We start from the raw sequence: 22,834 nt of genomic DNA on the forward strand, positions 1-22,834 counted from the left end.
TAGTTAAGATGAAGATTGTATTTTGATGTAGTATTATCTATAAGATACCACTGCTGTATGTAATATTTGATTATGAATAAAAGAAATTTTTGCTGTATATTGTCAGACTGATTATGATGGGATCAGTATAAAGAAAATAAAAAACTACAGGGCTTGAAATCATTTTCCCCTCTTATAATTTGTAACCTAGATTACTGCAGTTCTACAAATTATGTAGACAATTTCATAGTAGAATGTGGGAGTTTTCCACAGACAGTTGTATCCAATCATATCAATAACAAAAAATATATAACATTTAATTGATAACCCATTGCCATGTTGCACATTATCTGGCTAAAAGTCTATCAATTTACACATACTTTAAGCTAAACATATATCAAGCTACCCACATATATCAAGCTACACATATTTCAAGCTTCACATATTATATCAAGTTACACATATATCAAGCTAAACATACTTCAAGAAAAACATATTTGAAGCTATGCATTCTTTGAGCTACTCATATTTTAAAGCTACACATATTTCAAGCTTCTCACATAAATCAGACAGTACATGTTTCAAGCTTCACATATTTCAAGCTACACATATTTCAAAATACACATATACCAGGCTACACATACTTAAGCTACACATACTTAAGCTACACATACTTCAAAATACACTTATATCAAGCTACACATATTTCAAACTACATATGTTTAATGCTACACATATTTCAAGCTACACATATTTCAAGATACACATATTTCAGGCTACACATATCTCAGGCTACACACACTTCAAGCTACACATTTTTCAAAATACACATATATCAAGCTACACATATTTCAAACTACATATATTTAAAGCTACACATATTTCAAGCTAGCCGTATTTCAAGATACACATATTTCAGGCTACAAACACTTCAATCTACACATATTTCAGGCTACACACACTTCAATCTACACATATTTCAAGATACACATATTTCAGGCTACACATACTTAAGCTACATATATTTCAAGATACACATATTTCAGGCTACAAACACTTCAATCTACACATATTTCAAGCTACACACTTCCATCTACACATATTTCAAGCTACACATATTTCAAGATACACATATTTCAGGCTACGCATACTTAAGCTACACATATTTCAAGGTACACATATTTCAGGCACACCTGATCAGCTATTTTGATCACTTCATGATCTATGTTCAAGACCCTTAAATCTAGCATTTTTACTATTTAGGGGAACAAATAATCAAATATTAAAAAATGGTCTGAAATTTTCTTAAATGAAATAAATATTTCAAATATTTGTATGTTTGTTGTTTTGTTTTTTTAAAAAACAAAACTTCTTTTTTATTTTAATTTTTCACACAATTTTTTTTCAAATTCTATTTTAAAGATCCTGATCTGCACATGTTAATTGTGTAAAATTAAATAGCAACTTTTGGTGTTCTTTACATCAAAAGGTGCCATGCCTATCACATTAATTTATCTTTCTAAATGACTTGAAAGGGATTTTGTTTTATTGGTTTCAACATTGAAGGAAGCAGAGACATGTAGATATACTTATTATTATAATACTGAGCAACATGGCTTAGTTCAGTACTGAGCAAATCAACCCAGTATTGTGGAATTATAACCTTTCCATTGAAATATCTGCTGTCCTTTCAATAATTTTAGTAATCTCGAGCAATTTCTATGAAATTTGCTCACAATGTTTATAGAAATAAAAATTTGATAACCAGCAAAATCAAGTAAAGCTTACTGCATGTTTCACCCTTAAATTTTCAAACAAATATGAAATAGCCTATCTGTGCTCATGAAATTGTTATGTTTTAAGCGTTTTTTAAAGATGATTTACATAATGCTGTGGGACATCTTATAGATACATGGGAAAATTTGATAAAAACCTTAATATATTATATGTCAGAAATGTTCACCATCGTGTTGAGTGCAAGACTCAATGTCAAAGTAACAGATTGTTATTTCCAAGGTCAAAGTAATAGATCATTATTTCCAAGGTCAAAGTAGCAGATCATTATTTTCAAGGTCAAAGTAACAGATCATTATTTCCAAGGTCAAAGACTCCAAGTACAACCAAGCAAAAGGTGCGGGTTTTAGTAGTTAAACCAAACATTTTATGAATGGTTTATTATACCCCCGCACAACTGGAATCAGCTTGTCCGCACTCACAGGACAGTAATTATGTGGCTAGAGGGACAATAGGTAACTGTTCTTTGTCTTTGATGTCATTCATTCTGTAATGCTTTTATGTGGCTATTTTCTTTTGTGTGGCTAAAAAGAACTATAGAGAGAACAAAAGAGTAGCCACATTTTTACTCTCCTGTTAGAACATCCGTCTGGCCGTCCCGCGGCTTTCCTTGTCTGCCCAATAGCTTAAGATTCCTTTGACCCACAGTCTTCATATTTGGCATGGAGATTAGTCATAACTAGTAGATGACCCCTATTGATTTTGGGGTCAAAGGTCAGAAGGGTTTTGACTAAAAAAAGCTTGTCTGCCCAATAACTTAAGATTCTTTTGACCCACAGTCTTCATATTTGGCATGGAGGTTAGTCATGACTGGTAGATGACCCCTATTGATTTTAAGGTCACTGGATCAAAGGTCAAGGTGACAGGGGCCTTGACTAAAAAAAGCTTGTCCGCCCAATAACTTAAGGTTCTTTTGACCCATAGTCTTCATATTTGGCATGGAGGTTAGTCATGACTAGTTGATGACCCCTATTGATTTTGAGGTTGCTGGGTCAAAGGTCAAGTTCGCAGGGGCCTTGACTAAAAACGCTTGTCTGCCCAATAACTTAAGATTCCTTTGACCCACAGACTTCATATTTGGCATAGAGATTAGTCATGGTTCGTAGATGACCCCTATTGATTTTAGGTCACTGTGTCAAAGGTCAAGGTCACAGGGGCTTTGACAAAAAGAAGCTTGTCCGCCAAATAACTTAAGATTCCTTTGACCCACTGTCTTCAAATTGGGCATGCAGGTTAGTCATGACTAGTAGATGACCCCTATTGATTTTGAGGTTGCTGGGTCAAAGGTCAAGGTCACAGGCCTTGACTAAAAAAAGCTTGTCCGCCCAATAACTTATGATTCCTTTGACCCATAGTCCTCATATTTGGCAAGGAGGTTAGTCATGACTAGTAGTGACCCCTATTGATTTTGAGATTGCACTAAAAAAGCTTGTCCGCCCAATAACTTATGATTCCTGTGACACATAGTCTTCATATTTGGCATGGAGGTTATTCATGTCTAGTAGATGACCCCTATTGATTTTGATGTTGCTGGGTCAAAGGTCAAGGTCACAGGGGCCTTGACTAATAAAAGTTTGTTCGCCCAATAACTTAAGATTCCTTTGACCCACAGTCTGTATATTTGGCATGGAGGTTAGACATGATAAGTAGATGACTCCTATTGATTTTGAGGTCACTGGGTCAAAGGTCAAGGTCACAGGGGCCTTGACTAAAAGAAGCTTGTGCGCCAAATAACTTAAGATTCCTTTGACCTACAGTCTTCACATTTGGCATGCAATGCAGGTAAGTCATGACTAGTAGATGACCCCTATTGATTTTCAGGTTGCTTGGTCAAAGGTCAAGGTCACAGGGGCCTTGACTAAAAAAAGCTTGTCCGCCCAATAACTTATGATTCCTTTGACCCACAGTCTTTATATTTGGCATAGAGGTTAGTCATGACTAGTAGATGACCCCTGTAGATATTGAGGTCACAGGATCAAAGGTCAAGGTCACAGGGACTTTGACTTCAAAAGTTTGTCTGCCCAATAACTTAAGAAACGTTTGACGCACAGTCTTCATATTTGGTATTGAGGTTGTTTATGACTAGTAGATGACCCCTATTGCTTTTTAGTTGACTGTGTCAAAGGTCAAGGTCACAGGGATTTTTACTATTATAAGTTTGTCTGCTTAAATGCGTAAGAATGCCTGTCCGCAGTGTATTGATTTTGACATTTTCACATTTAAAGCATGTTGAATAGGTAACTTAGCAATACACTGGCTTAGTTACCTCAGATTTGGCAGGGAGGTTGTCCTTGAGCTCTCAATGGCCACTGTTGATTCTGACAAAGTGGTATGCGATGACAGTGGCAGTTCTAGTTCATCTTAGAATTTATAAGATTGAATTGTAACTTTGCATCATACTTAAACAAGTAAGTTTAGAATGTTTACTACTGTATATTTACTCTGTCATCGACATTCTGACCAATTTTGGAGTTGGAAATAGCTGGGAATTTATTTACATAATACAACTTGAAATTGACAGGAAATATATCAGTTTACAGTAAGTTAATACAATAATATTGATCAGTTTTTCAAAAGAATGAACTGTTCTTGGGGCTTTTTCCCCTGACCTCCACCCAAGGGCAGTCACCTCTTGAAACCCTTTCTCAAGCTTTGACTCAGTTAAATCCCTGTCAGCTCTGCAGCTATCAATGTCCAACAAGCAAAAGGTCTTAATATTTCAGATCCCAAATTACGCAAAATGGAAAAAGAAAACATATTTTGTTGACAATGTAAATATCATAAAATTGCAAATCTATAATGAAATTGCTGCATTTTCAGTAGTCGGATAGTACCTTCAAAAAGTACAGAAGCCCAAATGACCATTGAATCAACACATTTTGTTTCTGGCAAAAAATACTTGCAACATGAGAGAATACACTGATTTTACTTTTCCTAATGTTAAAAGTTTGGGAGTTTATATTAAAAGTCACAAAAACAAACTTGATGCTGCAAATGATTTTAAAAGACTAGCAGTCAGTTCAATCAAGAATATTCACCCCATCCAAGAAATCCTATCTTTGCTACCATTGCAATCAGTAGATGTTAGAATTCCCTCCCTTACATTGTAATAGCTTACCTTACATTGAGATATTTTGTGTACATTGTAATATGCATTAATGCTAAACCTGCTGCAATATTGCACACTTAAGCTTATAGATTTTTGATTTAAGGTTCTGGTATGTTTATACAGATGTCAATTGAATGTGATATTGATAAATATTTTCGGTTTGACTTATTAAGTTAGATATAAAAAAGGTTCAAATGCTTGAAATCAGAAAAAGACTGGAAAAGTTCTTAATATGATGTAAGATTTAGGCCTATAATTTTTATGTGTAAAGATGCAGTTTTAGATGTCAATCTCGGTGTATGTAAGTCTTTGGCATGCATAGAAAGTTACCATACTGTACACAAATATATATTAATTGATTTTGGTTTAAGCCAAAACAAACTTCACCCTCCACATTCTCCGGTGTTCTAATAACTGCTGTTAAACTGATAGAAAGTTAACAAATATTCTTCCACAAATATTTTTCTGTGGGGGGAGGGTTTATGGTGTGTATTGTACATGGTAGTTAACAACAATACACTATACACTTGTCAAAGATGTACAGAATAGTAATTACATTAATGATAAAGATAAAATTGTAAATTTATATAGAAATTATAGGCAGTTTATACAGAATAAATAGTAATTCAGTAAAAATTCACTTAGAAATAAAGCAGTTCAATAATGAGAAAGTAGACTTATCTAAACATGTGAGGCATTATATGAACTCTCATATTTTTACAATGTTATCAAAGTTATGAGAGAGAGTTTTCAGCATGGCATTATTCCCAGAAATAGTTCTGAGAATTGATCATTTGTAAAGTGTTGAAATATTTCCCAAAACTGCTGGTGAATACTCACTGGATGTTAAATTCCAGATGCTGATATTGTCTGAGTGTTCTCTAAAATCAACACTAGAATAACATGTAAAATTTATGACACCAGTATTTATCAGAATGATACTTGGCATAATAAATGATTGAATTAACAAATGGCGTCCCTAACAGTCAGATTTACCTTGTATGGAAAGCTTTAGTAGGGTTTAATGAAAAATAGTTTTTAAATACAGACCTATGAGCATAAATTATAGAATCTTGGTTGATATTTTAGTGAATTACTTTTATTTGATTTCCTATTTCATTATTATTATGTCACTGGCATTGTACACATTTATGAAAACTTACTTACTTTAGACATGGACAAATAAAAAAATATTTAATGTTGGCAATAATATATGTGAACAATAAATGTTATAATGCACTATAAGATCTATTTGATAATTAAAAAGTTTTTCAACTAGAATGATCATTATTAATGTTGTCATCAAATGACCTGATATTTTGTCATAACTACTGTACACTATGTGGCCTATAAACCTCGTAATCAAGTTATTTCATACCAAGAATAAGTTTCAGAGTTGATTTTTAAATTCAGTTAACATATTTTTGTTTGTCTGTTTTCACTTGGCAAGGAAAAGTGTTGTAATTAGCTACATTTATCTCTCACCTACATAGAAATTGTATCAAATATCTGTACAAAACATAGTCAGGCATTTGTTACAGATAAATATATAAACAAATGAGGTAAGAATGTAGTTGAAGTAAACATTACTTAGGTAAAGTGTTGTATTAAATCACAGTGATGTAGATCAGAACTTGTAGAATATGTTAACTGAATCTTGCTGCAATTAACATATCTCTTTGTTGTCTGTTAATTGATAACAGTTATGTCTATTATCATCATTGTTTTAGTAAATTATAATAATCATCTTTATAATAATTATAATATTATAATCATTTTAGTTAATATATAATATTATATAAATCATAATCCTGAAAATATAAATTAAATAATTAATATTAGTATCATCATCATCATCATCATCATCATCATCATCATCATCATCATCATACTTATTATGGTTCATCATGATCAAGTATTTTTTTTCTATCATTATGAGCTGCTGTAAGAGAATGATGGTTGTTTTGTTGTTATTGTTTATTTTTAATTGTTTGTTAGAAGGTGATTAACTGTACTGGTTTTTTATCTGGATTTTTGTGTGTGATGAATGATAAAAAAGGATATCTATTGTGGGAGATATTATCATCACTATTATCAACTTTATCATGATGAAATCATCATCATTACTAATTTGAGCATCATCATTAATATTGCTTTATGATTATAAAATGATGATTATTGACAATCAGACCTGTATCATATTTACTTGTTCTAACATATAGAATAAACCAACTGTTCATTAATGTACAAGTCACACACCTGCATTTAATGAGAGAAGAAAGAAAATCAGATTTCAGTGTAAAATCCCTGGAATCATTTCATGTTTCCAATCAATATTAAGTCCCAGTCTGTGGTTAGAGATCAATATAACCAGCCTATTTACTATAAAATATTCTATATAGTGAGTAATACACAAAACATGTGTTCAGCATGGGTAAAACCCAAATCACTTGATTATCTATACATTCAAGGATACCATGTACAAGAATAATAGAATTATACAAAAAAATGGATAAATTAAATATTTGTGCAAATGTATGGAAGTGAAGTGAATAAAATAGAAATTTGATCTAGGAAACAAAGTTATATTGTGACTTTAATGTAAGATAGGTGATGTTACCATTACTCACTGTAGATACTGAGTTAACTGGTTTATATATTTGTTAAGAAGATAATGTAAATGTGATATTATTCACATTATGTTTTCTTTATGTAATGTATTATATAGTAGAGAAATAATTAAAATAAGAAATTGGATATTGACACATTATCTTATGATAAATATTTTGGAAGATATTATGAAAACAATGTTGTGTTGTTCTCAGAATAGGCAGCAGAGTTTTGCCAGTTACAATATTTGAAACAAGTGTAAATATAAACATTTTAATAATTTGAGCTAACTTCTTCCTAACTTGTATGACAACAATGAGATTGATGAGGGAATGAAAAATGTTAACCATGTTGTGAAGGTATCTGTCTCTTTATTGGTGGGGTAGGTGGGAAGGTGGGGGAGTAGGGAGAAGTGTGTGTGGAAGGGGATGAATTCTTTGTTTACCATCCAGTTTAAATAAATATGTTTCATTTCTGGATATGATATGATAACAATATATATCATATAGACCTTTAAGTATGATGATTATTATAAGACAGTTTCCTTTATTTTGTTCATATGTTACACAGTAACACTTACTACAGTAACACTTACTAACATAAACTCAATACTTGACTTCTAACTTTCTTGTTTTTAGTACCTTTGCTGACATCATTTGTCAATATGTAAAAAAGAGACCTTGTGCACATTAATGAAGGTAAGGAATTTACCAGGTAAATCAATTAACAAACACACTACACATGCTACAACATAATAATATACCTACTACAAAACATAAGCTACTTGTATGTTTTTCTGAAAACAAACCAAGAAAAACTGTGATCATTTGAACTGCACAGTCCTGTACATAAATGTGAATGTATTTAAATTTTAGATCAACATAAGCAAGGCAAATATTACTCTTGCTAGAAAGCAACAAAATAGTGTGTTTATATGATCGTGTTTTACTGGGGAAAACCAAGATGTTTATGTATGATCAACCACTGTGTGCACATGCTGAATGTATTCCCTCTGTTGAATATGTTATATAAGTGCATTTCGATTTAAATCACCCAGTGAGGATGGGTGATTATTATAAAAGTTTAAAAGTTTACAACAAGTTAAAGGGCTTGGATTTAGATAAATGCATTCTGTGTATGTTTTCGACAAGACTTGATGAAGCAAATTATATGAATGCATACAGTAGGAGATATTGTGTTTCTGATCTGTGATCATATAACTGGTGATATGTATGTGACACTGTTATATACATATACTTAAATAAAATGATGTGTTTAATAAGAATGTAGTAGTATAGAAATGGAAACTTTTACTGTATATAAAATTATATATGCACACATTTGTGAATAATCTTTTTTCAAGGATGGATGTAATTTGTAGTTGTTGGATTTGAACTAGTTCTGTTTTGGATACATATTTTTGTATTGAAAGATTTACTTACTGGATTAAGGTTCTAGTTATGTATAATGTTGCATTAGTCAATAATACTCAGGGATGCAATGATACGGTCAAACCCACATTGCCATATACTTTAACAAGTGGCAAAAACTCGATTTAACTATCATTTGCATGTGAAAGTACATGTATAATATACCGTTGGAAATATGTTTTTTTTTTCTAACCAACAGCCTATTTTTGCAGGATTTGCAGATGTAATAAAATTTTAGCTGGTCATTTAAAAACATGTGGTTTTATACTGGTTGTAATTGTGATTTGAGAGGGGAGCAAAGAGCTTATTGCAAAATTTGTGGGTTATTTGGTAAATGTGGGTCAGAAATAAAAGGGATCTAGATTTAGTTCATGGAGAAAATGTCCTTCCATATTGTACAATTGCCAGATCGGTGTCAATGTTTAAGGATGGTAGAACTTATGTTAAGGATGATCCCTTCCCTGGGTGGACCTAAAAAGACATCAGCACTGTCAAAGCCATGTATTATGGACAAAATCGTACTGCCTGAAGTGAATGACTTCAACTTTGTGAATCATACTTTTTAAATTGATCAAATTTGTTATCCCCACTGATGGAATCGGTAGAAATTATAGGATGTCTTTATAAGTCATAGAACAATGTATTTTCAGACAGGTTAGTTCAGCTTGTGTAACTCATCAACTGCTGTAGGTCAGTTGTTTTATATATCAATTATGTTATAACAAATATCAGTTAGGACTGTGGTTTTATCAAATGATTTCCCTATTGTATTGTTTGCAGGATAGTTTGCCATTTACTGAGACTGGTATAAATGTTTATGTCTAATATGATTCACAAAATTTGTTTATTAAGAAGTGTTTTAAGTCTCAGAATGATGATTTTCTGGACACATTCTTGTGTTTTCCCTGCTGCTGTTTCAAGTTATTTATTTACCAGTCAGTTTTTACCATGGCCCTGTAACCCCTGAGGTATAGTAAGGACTTGGACTTTTATATTTTTTTCACACCCCTTGTGAAGATGGAAAAGTCCCCACTGATGTCCCCTCCATTTCCTGGCTGTTTTGTCATGAAAACAAAGCCACTTCCAGGCAGTATGGGACAGACAGCAAGTAAAAACTTGGCTCATTTCCCTTGCTATCCCCAAACCTTATCCTGGGCCTCGGGTACAATTAATGGAAATACTTGGAGAAGTTGCAGTATTTAAATGTTTCAGTTTGTAGTGATACAGAATCCTGATATTTAAATTCCCAAGGTAACAATTTCAATTGGTACTGGTATGAAATCCAGATACTAAAGCCCTCTAGGTAACTATTTCAATTGGTACTGGTACATAATTCAGATATTAAAGCCCTCTGTTGTAACTGTTTCATTTGGTACTGGTATTGGGTATTGAATCAAAATACATTCACCACGGGAACGGCGTCAGCGTGGCCCAAAAGTGGTTAGCCCAAGCTGTCAGGTTGATCCTGCCAGTAGTCATATGCTTGTCAACCTCCCCCCTCCTGCTGTTTAGGGACAGATGGAAAGTAATATCTCCTTTAATTTCCCCTGCTATTATAGTCTCAGCATATAAACTTTTATCATTTGTGAAATACATGTAGTCTCTATAATAAATTTTGTGGACTGTCTTTTCCACTTGAAAGGCAGGTTTTCCATCTGTTTGATCTAATATTGAAGCTTATTAAAACTTAAACAGATATATGAATTAAAATGTATTTCATGACATAAATGCACTCAAATTACTTCATAATCAATTATATATTTTCTGAATGTCTGGCCAAAGTTACTTACCTTTATTTGTTTTATTTAATCAGTGGGGTGAAGAAACAATTTATAGTTTTAATAAATGAAACTTCTTCTGATGAAGATATCTCAATTTCTCGCATGGTTAAACATAAAGGTATGAAAAGCTAATGTTAGTAAGTGAGGCTTCAAATTCAATGTTTAGTTGATAATATTTCCTGTAATTCTCAGTGTTTATTTCACTTATCCTACATTCATTAAAAATTGAAGGAAAACATGTTGAGGTATACAAGGTACATAAATTACACACAGTATTCTAGATTTGATAGATACATCAATCAAACAGTTTAGTATCAAAAAATGTTTATCACATAAAAAAGAGCTTATTCAGGTAAAAGACCAGTGTTTTAACTTAAAAGCCTCTTTCACTTTTAATTATGTAACTTTAATCATTAAGTTATAATTCTCATGCGAAACAGTAAATAAATTTGTGTATTCAAACAGATGTAATTCTGACAGCTTTACTGTCTATACCTATTACCTAAAAGATGTTAGCTTTACTGTCTAAACCTAAGAGATGTTAGCTTTACTGTTTATACCTAAGAGATGTAAGCTTTACTGTCTATACCTAAGAGATGTTAGCTTTACTCTCTATACCTAAGAGATGTTAGCTTTACTGTCTATACATAAGAGATGTTAGCTTTACTGTCTATACCTAAGAGATGTTAGCTTTACTGTCTATACCTAAGAGATGTTAGCTTTACTGTCTATACCTAAGAGATGTTAGCTTTACTGTCTATACCTAAGAGATGTTAGCTTTACTGTCTATACCTAACAGATGTTAGCTTTACTGTCTATACATAGGAGATGTTAGCTTTACTGTCTATACCTAAGAGATGTTAGCTTTACTGTCTATACCTAAAAGATGTTAGCTTTTCTGTCTATACCTAAGAGATGTTAGCTTTACTGTCTATACCTAAGAGATGTTAGCTTTACTGTCTATACCTAAGAGATGTTAGCTTTACTGTCTATACCTAAGAGATGTTAGCTTTACTGTCTATACCTAACAGATGTTAGCTTAACTGTCTATACCTAAGAGATGTTAGCTTTACTGTCTAAACCTAAGAGATGTTAGCTAAACTGTCTAAACCTTAGAGATGTTAGCTTTACTGGCTTTACCTAAGATATGTTAGCTTTACTGGCTTTACCAAAAATTAATTTTGTTAGCACTAATGGCTATACCTAAAAAATGTTAGATTTACTGGCTAAATCTAAGATTTGTTAGCACAAATGGCTATGTCTTAAATATGTTAGCTTTACTGGCTATACCTAAGATATGTTAGCTCAAATAACTATAACTTAAATATGTTAGCTTTATTCAGGCTATACCTAAGAAATGTTAGCTCAAATAACTATACCCTAAATATGTTAGCTTTACTGGCTAAATCTAAGATTTGTTAGCACAAATGGCTTTATCTTAAATTTGTAAGCTTTACTGGCTATACCTAAGATATGTTAGCTCAAATAACTTTACCTTAAATATGTTAGCTTTACCGGCTATACCTAAGAAATGTTAGCTCAAATATTTATACCCTAACTATGTTAGCTTTACTGGCTAAATCTAAGATTTGTTAGCACAAATGGCTTTATCTTAAATATGTTAGCTTTACTGGCTATACCTTAGAAATGTTAGCTCAAATAACTATACCTTCAATATGTTAGCTTTACTGGCTATACCTAAGATATGTTAGCTCAAATAACTATACCCTTAATATGTAAGCTTTACTGGCTAAACCTAAGAAATGTTAGCTCAAATAACTATACCTTAAATATGTTAGCTTACTGGCTATACCTAAGATATGTTAGGTCAACTAACTATACCCTAGGGGCGTCCGTGGCAGAGTGGTTAAGGTCGTTGACTTCAAACCACCTGCCCCTCACGGCTGTGGGTTCGAATCCCTACAGGGACTTTGGATTCTTTCATGTGAGGAAGCTATCCAGCTAGCTTACAGAACGTCGGTGGTTCTACTCAGGTGCCCGTTCGTGCTTAAAATAATGCACGGAAGGGCTAGAATGTCGTAATATGACCTAAACTGTGTCGATGTGACGTAAAACCCAAAACAAACTTACAAACTATACCCTCAAATAGCCCAAATAACTATGCCTTAAATATATTAGCTCTAGCTACTGGCTATACCTAAGATATGTTAGCTCAAATAACTATACCTTAAATATATTAGCTCTAGCTACTGGCTATACCTAAGATATGTTAGCTCAAATAACTATACCTTAAATATGTTAGCTTTACTGGCTATACCTAAGATTTGTTTGCCTCAATGGCTATATCTAAAATATGTAAGCTTTACTGGCTTTACCTCAGACATACAATTCTTACAAAAATCGTCAAGTATCTTCTCTCTTTCAGATTTTTTTTAAATTGCAAATAAACATTCTGTTTTACTCAGTTGAAATTGGTTTTGAACTTGAAATGAGGAACTATTTTTCCAAACAGAAGGTCAAGTTTGAAGGTTGCATTGGATGCACATGGTTTTATCAATAGCATAGGGGCGTCCGTGGCCGAGTGGTTAAGGTTGTTGACTTCAAACCACTTGCCCCTCACCGCTGTGGGTTCGAATCTCAACAGGGACTTTGGATTCTTTCATGTGAGGAAGCTATCCAGCTAGCTTACCGAACGTCAGTGGTTCTACTCAGGTGACCGTTTGTGCCTAAAATAATGCACGGAAGGGCAAGAAGTACATTTTTTGATTATGATCATGTTTTTGAAAGTAAAATTTGATGTTTGTCAATGTTGAAAAGTTGAAGAGTTTCTGTGTAAAGAGTTTTTAGCTCACCTGAGCATATGCTCAGGGTGAGCTATTAGGATCACTCTCCGTCCGTCGTCTGTCGTCAGTCGTCCGTCGTACGTCGTCCGTTGTCCGTTCACACTTTTCAAACGACATCTCCTCTGAAACCATAAGGCAGATCATAATGAAACTTCACAGGGATGTTCCTTGTGTGAAGCCTTAACAAAGTTGTTCAAAGAATTCCATTCCATGCAGAACTCTGGTTGCCATGGCAACCAAAAGAAAAAACTTTAAACATCTTCTTCTAGAAAACCCAAAGAGCTAGAGCTTAGATATTTGGTATGAAACATCTTCTAGTGAGTGTCTACCAAGATTGTTCAAATAAAAGCCCTGGGGTCAAAATTGGCTCCGCCCCAGGGGGTCATTGATTTTCCCTATATGCATATAGTAAAAACTTAAAAAAATCTTCTTTTAAAGAACCCAAAGAGCTAGACCTAAGATATTAAGCTTGAAACATCTTCTAATGAGTGTCTACCAAGATTGTTCAAATAAAAGCCCTGGGGTCAAAATTGGCCCCGCCCCAGGGGGTCATTGATTTTCCATATATGCATATAGTAAAAACTTAAAAAAATCTTCTTCTAAAAAACCCAAAGAGCTAGAGCTTAGATATTTGGCATTAAACATGTTCTAATGGACGTCTATCAAGTTTGTTCAAATAAAAGCCTGGGGTCAAAATTGGCCCCGCCCCAGGGGGTCATTGATTTTCCCTACATGCATATAGTAAAAACTTAAAAAAATCTTCTTTCAAAGAACCAAAAGAGCTAAACCTAAGATATTAAGCATGAAACATCTTCTAATAAGTGTCTACAAAGATTGTTCAAATAAAAGCCCCGGGGTCAAAATTGGCCCCGCCCCAGGGGGTCATTGATTTTTCCTATATGCATATAGTAAAAACTTAAAAAAATCTTCTTTTTAAAGAACCAAAAAGAGCTAGACCTAAGATATTAAGCATGAAACATCTTCTAATAAGTGTCTACCAAGATTGTTCAAATAAAAGCCCTGGGGTCAAAATTAGCCCCGCCCCAGGGGGTCATTGATTTTCCCTATATGCATATAGTAAAAACTAATAAAAATCTTCTTCTAAAAAACCCAAAGAGCTAGAGCTTAGATATTTGGCGTAAAACATGTTCTAATGAGTGTCTACCACGTTTGTTCAAATAAAAGCCCTGGGGTCAAAATTGGCCCAGCCCCAGGGGGTCATTGATTTTCCCTATATGCATATAGTAAAAACTTAAAAAAATCTTCTTTTAAAGAACCCAAAGAGCTAGACCTAAGATATTAAGCTTGAAACATCTTCTAATGAGTGTCTACCAAGATTGTTCAAATAAAAGCCCTGGGGTCAAAATTGGCCCCGCCCCAGGGGGTCATTGATTTTCCATATATGCATATAGTAAAAACTTAAAAAAATCTTCTTCTAAAAAACCCAAAGAGCTAGAGCTTAGATATTTGGCGTAAAACATGTTCTAATGAGTGTCTACCACGTTTGTTCAAATAAAAGCCCTGGCATCAAAATTGGCCCCGCCCCAGGGGGTCATTGATTTTCCATATATGCATATAGTAAAAACTTTAAAAAATCTTCTCTTAAAGAACCCAAAGAGCTAGAGCTAAGATATTAAGCATGAAACATCTTCTTATCAGTGTCTACCAAGTTTGTTCAAATAAAAGCCCTGGAGTCAAAATTGGCCCCACCCCAGGGGGTCATTGATTTTCCATATATGCATATAGTAAAAACTTAAAAAAATCTTCTCTTAAAGAACCCAAAGAGCTAGAGCTAAGATATTAAGCATGAAACATCTTCTTATCAGTGTCTACCAAGTTTGTTCAAATAAAAGCCCTGGAGTCAATTTGGCCCCGCCCCAGGGGGTCATTGATTTTCCCTATATGCATATAGTAAAAACTTTAAAAAAATTCTTTTTAAAGAAACCAAAGAGCTAGAGCTAAGATATTTAGCATGAAACATGTTCTAATGGATGTCTACCAAATTTATTCAAATAAAAGCCCTGGGGTCAAAAATTGGCCCTGTCCCAGGGGTCATTGATTTTCCCTATATACATAGAGTAAAAAGTTAAAAATCTTCTATTAAAGAACCCAAAAGAGCTAGAGCTAAGATATTTAGCATGAAACATGTTCTAATGGATGTTTACCAAGTTTGTTCAAATAAAAGCCCTGGGGTCAAAATTGCCCTGTCCCAGGGGTCATTGATTTTCCCTATATACATAGAGTAAAAAGTTAAAAGTCTTCTATTAAAGAACCCAAAGAGCTAGAGCTAAGATATTTAGCATGAAACATGTTCTAATGGATGTTTACCAAGTTTGTTCAAATAAAAGCCCTGGGGTCAAAATTGGCCCTGCCAGGGAGAGGGGGGGGGGGGCAAAAGTCATTGTTATTCATTATTTGTGTATAGTAAAAAATTAACATCATGAAATATCTTTCTAATGGGTATCTTCCAAGTTTGTTCATATAAAAGCCCTTTGGTTTAAACTGGCCCGGCCCTGGGGGCCTATGTTCAGGTGAGCGACCCCAGGGCCATCATGGCCCTCTTGTTTATGAGAAGCATTTAACAACCTGTACAATAATGTGTGTTAGTTTTATATTAAGAATTTAACACCCCTGCTGAAAGGCTTTATCCTGTTATATTTTACATAATTACAGTTGGCATCATTTCATGATGACTTTAATTGTAATGAAATTAGTTTGAAGTGTCTGCTGGTTACTTTAAGGATTTCTAATCTGTTTATTTACCTACCTTAGGGTCACTTGCTTCAATATACATGTTATCCATCTGACAATATCCCAATCTGGCAGTCCTCACTGTTAGTAAAAAATGCCCTCTGTCTAATAAAAAAATGCCCTCTGTCTAATAAAAAATGCCCTCTGTCTGATAAAAAATGCCCTCTGTCTGATAAAAATGCCCTCTCGCTGATAAAAATGCCCACTGTCTGATAAAAAAAATGCCCTCTGTCTGATAATAAATGCCCTCTCGCTGATAAAAATGCCCTCTGTCTAATAAAAAAATGCCCTCTGTCTGATAAAAAATGCCCTCTGTCTGATAAAAAATGCCCTCTGTCTGATAAAAATGCCCTCTCGCTGATAAAAATGCCCTCTCAATTTACACTTTGGAGGATTGTTAGCCACTTTCAACCAGAGATTTCAAAAGTGACCAAGATGTTTTATTTCACATGTCCAAGTTTGTTCAAGTTTACTTATAAAAGACTTCCATCTTTTATCACAAAACTTTTGTTGGCGACGCCGGTGAGCGGCGTCGTCTATTATGGAATCGCTTTTTATTTTTGCCTATGGAAGGAGCTGTTATTATTAGCAGTTAATTTCATGTTGTGTTTTAAATAAGTTTTATTTTGATTCGTAAAAATCAAGTAAACAAATGTGTTATTATATTTGTATTTAATAACTTTTTATAAAAAGCATGTGCATTGTGATATTATTTTCACGAAATTTCAGTTAAGTTTAACAGCTTGTCCCTTAGTTTTAATGACAATACTAAAACCCGGATTTCGAATATCGTTGTGGTCTAGATTGAGGCCGTATCAGTTCATTCATTCATTTATACATTTTCAAAATTTTCCTACAAGAAGAAAGATCACCTGCAATTGAGTATAAGGATAGGTAATGGAACTGTTGTAAACGATTATCCTATTGATTTTTATCCTTATTACATTTATCTGTTGCGCAGAATGGTTGTTTTTACAAAGTGTACCAGTATCCGGATGTTGAAAGCTATCCGATTTTCTGCAATTACTGCTGACACATGGCCATCTTTTTTTTTATGAATACATTACCATTAATTTGCATGGCTTGATAAAACTGAACCTGCAGCATTTCATAATTTTGCTGTTTAGGGTGTTCTTTTGGGCTGTGACTAAATAAAGGATTGGAGCACCACACTAAATACCGTATTCCGGTATATACCGGACAAGGCGCTTGAATGATAAAATGCTAAAATCTTGTCTTTTTACCCAACGGAATGAACTTTAACAGGTCTAATTCATCTTTTGACACCGAACCAAGTACGATAATCAAGGAAAAATGTAAAATTCGGCGAAAAAAACGATATTTGTCTATTTTGTGATCATGATTTCTGCAAGCGTCTAGAGGTACTGCTCCAATCCTGTATTGAGCTAAATCCGTTCTTTTGGGTTTCAGGTTTTCTTTATTTTAAGGGGAAGTAACTCATGTTTACTAAATTATTTGTTCTTTTCTGTCTATCTTAGGTATTACTTATAATACTATTTTTGTTGTATATAATTCACCAGTTGTAAGGTCATCAAAAGCATGTTAATGTTAGGATTTCATATTTATTTAATATAAACTGGGAATTATTAATGTTATGTGCATACATGTATATCTTAGACAGTAGTATATTGATGATATTGAGACTTTATTTTCTGCATTAAAAGAGATTACAGTTATGTCATTATTATTAAAGGGATGAGACTTTCATTTAAAGTTATAAATGATAAAACATGTATTGATTGAAAATGTCCTTAAACTTGGATCAAGCAATGTAATAATAAAGTTCTCAAAAAATCATATTCTGAATAGTTATTCTATTTTTTTTCTAACATGTGCATAGTTTTGAAAACAACAGCTTCGGTCTTATCTATTTGTAATGAAGAGACACCGGTCTCAACCTCCAGGTCTCCTGCATCAACCCGACAACAGACTGTACATAGAGTAGATTGTTACTTGCCCTTGAATAAATTTGTGCATTAAATTTATAGTGGGTGATTTGTGCCACATGAAAACCAACATAGTATAAAAAGTAACTGGGCGCCAGATGAAAAACATGAAAATACAATCTACCACAAAGTGGTTTGTTTGTTGCATTTTTCATGTTTTTTTTGCCCGGTGCCCTTGATGCAAAATACAAATCAGCCTTCGTAAAATTTCTTATGTTGGTCACAGGTTTGAGTTTTGGTCAAGCTCAAAGTTTTTCTCATCCTGTGACTGCATATAAGCATGAGTTCAATTTCCTATGCTCTGTAACATAAGAAATTCACGAACACAAATCGATATAGTGGGGAAATATGTTGTGGTTTAGAACTGTTTCATTATTAAAAGAGAAAATGTGTAGCAGGCCGGATAGCTCAGTTGGTCTTCTGAAAGTCATGGGTTCGATAGGTCATGGTCAGGCAGTTTTCAGTCAGGGTTTAGAAGTGGTTTTTTCAACTGACACAATCATGTTTGATTCATTTAACAGATTGCATTATTTTGAAATGGAAAAGGCAGTATTGCATGATACTTTTAGATCTACAAAGGGCATTTGATACAGTTGAACACACTATACTGCACATCTGGGATGAAGAAGTTGTTTTTTCTTCTTCTTCATGAAACTTCAAGCATCTGCCATATATAATGACATTCTTACATGGTTTAAGTCTTATCTCTGATAGTAGCTGGTTTGATGTGGCTGGTACTCATTCTACTACTGCTCTGGGAGTACCTATGCTGTCCCCCTGATGTTCATTTTAGGTCCTCTTTTTATGTCTAATATATTGTCAATTACATGTCTTCAACCTAAGCAATAAGCTTTTATTATAATGCACACAGGCACGAGTATCAGACCTTGGAAGAAAAAATATGGCCAGATTGATAAAAAAAAACCTGTGTTCATCTTAAAAGTGTCAACAACCAAAATAAAATGTAAATAATGACCCCCTTTAAAAAATATACTTCAAGTTGATAGTATATTTTTAAAGGGGATCATTATTTACATTTTTTGTTTTGGTTTTTATAAACACAGTTTTTTTTATCAATCTGGTCATCTGGTCATATTTTTTCTTCCCAGGTCCGATACTCGTGCCAGTGATTATATGCTGATGACTCAGGAATCCTTGGTGTCTCATAAATAAATCTGAAAGAAATTCTTTCTTATAGCATAAGTCTTATAAGATTGCTTAATTGACTATAAATTGTCTTTGCATCTTGGCAAGACAGAGTCTATTCTTCTTTGGTTTAAAGTTTCAACTTAAACTGGCCCTAGCCTCCAGGTCACATGTAATGGTACTGCTATAAAGTACACATCTTTTGTTAAGTATTTAGGTGCAAATCTGGATCAAATTCTTTTGGCGTCGCCCTTTGATGCTTTGCATCAATGATTTTCTTGTTAATTGACTGGTATTTGTCATATTTATATCCCTACAACAGAATGTTTTAGGGAGCTATTCTGGAATCACTTTATGGTGTTTGTCAGTCTGTCAGTCGATCACCTCTGTGTCTTTAAATACTTTATCCTCAAAGATTCTTTCCAAACTTAACTTAAATGCCTTAACAAGTCATTGTGCAAAACCCATAAAAGCAATGTGCCAATTTAAGGTCATGGTCACACTGGGCAGTTTTGTGTCCAATTAAACCTTTACCTCTTTAAAGAATGTTCTTCAATCATGGCTCAAATGCTTACATGAACATGGTGATGTTCAGAACCCATGACACTGCTGTGCTGCCTCAAGGTCAAGGTCATATATAAAAGAACCTGTTGAGTTCCTTAAAGATCCTGCATAAAATCTTGTGTCATAAAGATGGTTAGAGTATTTGTCACCAATTTGGCAGCTTTAAATGGATATATGAGGTCTAGGTCACTAGTTAAAAAAGATTTCCTTTTTTTTTGTCAAAGAGTTTAAATTCCCCCAAAAGAGGAAGAAAAGTTTAAAAAGGCCCCCTTTTTTTAATTGGGAAAAAAAGTTGTAATATTTTAAAACAAAACAAATTGGGTTAAAATTTTTAAAAAAAATAGACAAATTGGTTTTAATTGCTCCCTTTTTTTTAATTTTCTTAATAGATATAAAAATTTGTTAAATTTGTAGAAATGCGGACATTGTCTTAATTTGTTTTTTAAAGGGTTTAAGAGGTTTTGGGGTGGGGGTAAGGGTTAGTATTTTACCCTTAAAATAAGTCAAATATAACTTCTGTTTATAACTGTTATGTTTTTCTAAAGTTTTGAAAAATAATTTAAATTCTGTGTGTTTGGGTGATAACCAGGTAGGGGGGTTATACATTGTTTATTTGTAAATGTAATCTTAACACTCAAAACCAAGCCAAGCCAAAATTGTGTGAGGGTAAATAAAAAGATGTGTTTGATGTTTCATTTAGGAGATGTGAATACTTAAGATAATTATAAAAATTTTAATGCAAGATTTCTTGTGCATTAAAGTTATGTAAATGAGTTGCACATAATTGGGATGTTGAAAAGTTTTTATTACATAATATTATCTTAAGAAAAAAAGGAATGTAAATGTATTTATTTCATTGAAACTTTGATTTGATAAACATGACCTAGGATTTGGGAGGAACATCATGTATGACCGAATGCCTTGCTGGCATTATAATGAAGATATTGTCTGCAGCATCTAGATAATATGCCTCCTTCAACAAGAACAATAAAAGGATACTTTACTGTGTCAGAGCAAATCATTTTGGTGTGCTTTTTCCTCATACATTTTAAAGAACAATATGTCTGTATAATTTTGCTCAGAAGTTCTCTGGCAATTGAGTAAAAATCCTCTTGGTATTATGTGAAGAAAGAATAATTCTGACTTGGTGCAAATTCCCTTCTTTGACACGAGTTATAGCCCTGAAACCATTAGTTAGTCTTATATAGGGAATTTTCGTATTTAGAGAATACGCTGTTTAAATTAATCTGTCTTCTACGATGAGCTATTTTATGTTTAGATTTTTAGTGACTTTCAGCAGTGAAAGACTTGGTAACTCTCACTTTTATTCTCATGATCATAGTAGCTACATTGACTATATTAGGGTTGAATACTTAAGATAATTAATAAATTATAACAAACTTGATTAAATTGAAATAGTTAATTTGGGAAAAATCTATTTATTGTAAATGTCTTTACATTAACTGTTTATAAACATATTGGATTGGGAAAAATCATGTATATTATGAAGAATGCCTTCATATAATCGAAATAACATTAAATATGTTTAAAAACATAAAGATACTTTTTGTGTGAAATCATTTGGGTGCTTTTCTATACATTTTATAAAAAAATAGTTTTATTGTGCCCCCAAGTTTCGGCATTTGATTTAAAACCCTTGGTTGTAGAAGTCGTAATACCCTCCGTCACATTCACTTTTTTGTCAGAGTATACTGAAAATCTAGTTTGACCTAGATCAAGGAAACCTTTCAGAATAGAGATACAGCATGTTTCAATTTGTTTTTCACCAAAGGTAATATTTATGTTAATTTATTTAGTATTTTTCAGAGTTATTGCCTCTTTTAAAAAATTTTTCAATTTTTCAATGTGTCGCAAGTTCTTTGACATAAATTAGGTTTACATATATTAAAACTTATAAACTTGGTTATTGTTGTATTTTGATTTTTGCTTGTTTGAAATTTGATCCACTATTTTTAGAGTATTTACACTTATTAGTAAATATAATTTAGATAAATAAATATATGTAGCAACTGACACCATTTGTGTTTGGACAAAAATTTCTATTTTTTATTTTTTGGATATTTCATTGTTGTATATTGGATACAGTATAGAGGTAGTATAATATAGGAAGTATAGAAACTCATCTGCTGCACAATTAAACTTTCTGTAAACAACTCACTTCTGTTTCTATATGATAATTTCTTCATTCTAATTTAATTATTAGGTAAGGTGATACAGACTTATGGTATAAGCCAATGTGGAATTTTATGATTATATTTGATACATGACATGAAAAACAACACAGTAAACTGATGCTATTTACATAGTGGACAACATGAGTATAATTCTTGTTTTTCTTTCTCAGTATTCCAACTTAATTTATTGTATTTCAATATTTGATAATAACTTGAGAACTAAACACTTAGTTGTGTGTTGTGTGCAAATAAATAATTGTCGCATTTATCATGTAAGGCATTGATTAGAAACTTCATCTATGTCTGAGAGTCATTGTACAACATCTAAGGCTATATAACAGATTTTGACTTATTTTTTTTTTGCAATTTTTTTTGAAGAACTAATGTCTTTGGGATGATATTCTAGCATTGACTTTGAATTATGCCCCTTTGTGAACCTCTTATTTAGGTTTTACATGCAAGATCACCTTTACAACTACTAAAGTTAGTCTTGTTTTGACTAAATAAATATAGTTGAACTTGAAATCTTCACTTATTTTTCTATCATGATGCTGTTGGGGCTTAAGCACAGAATGGCTGAACCATTACATACACAGTACACACTTTTCCACTCATTTATAATTTAGAGATACCTTTTTTATCATCATATGAACAAATTAAGATTCATGTTTATTTTATCTTGTATAGTAAGTTCACTATATAGT

General features: G+C 33.0%; 1 protein-coding gene across 1 annotated transcript in view; it reads left to right on the forward strand.

Moving 5' to 3' along the window:
• LOC132757479 (triple functional domain protein-like) overlaps positions 1 to 22,834 on the forward strand; it is a gene marked incomplete at its 3' end in the record, with an annotated part of 134,929 nt that overhangs the window by 20,235 nt on the left and 91,860 nt on the right.

The sequence above is a fragment of the Ruditapes philippinarum genome, unplaced genomic scaffold, assembly GCF_026571515.1.
Source record: "Ruditapes philippinarum isolate M1 unplaced genomic scaffold, ASM2657151v2 ctg1464_1_1_1_1, whole genome shotgun sequence".
Lineage (NCBI taxonomy): Eukaryota > Metazoa > Mollusca > Bivalvia > Venerida > Veneridae > Ruditapes > Ruditapes philippinarum.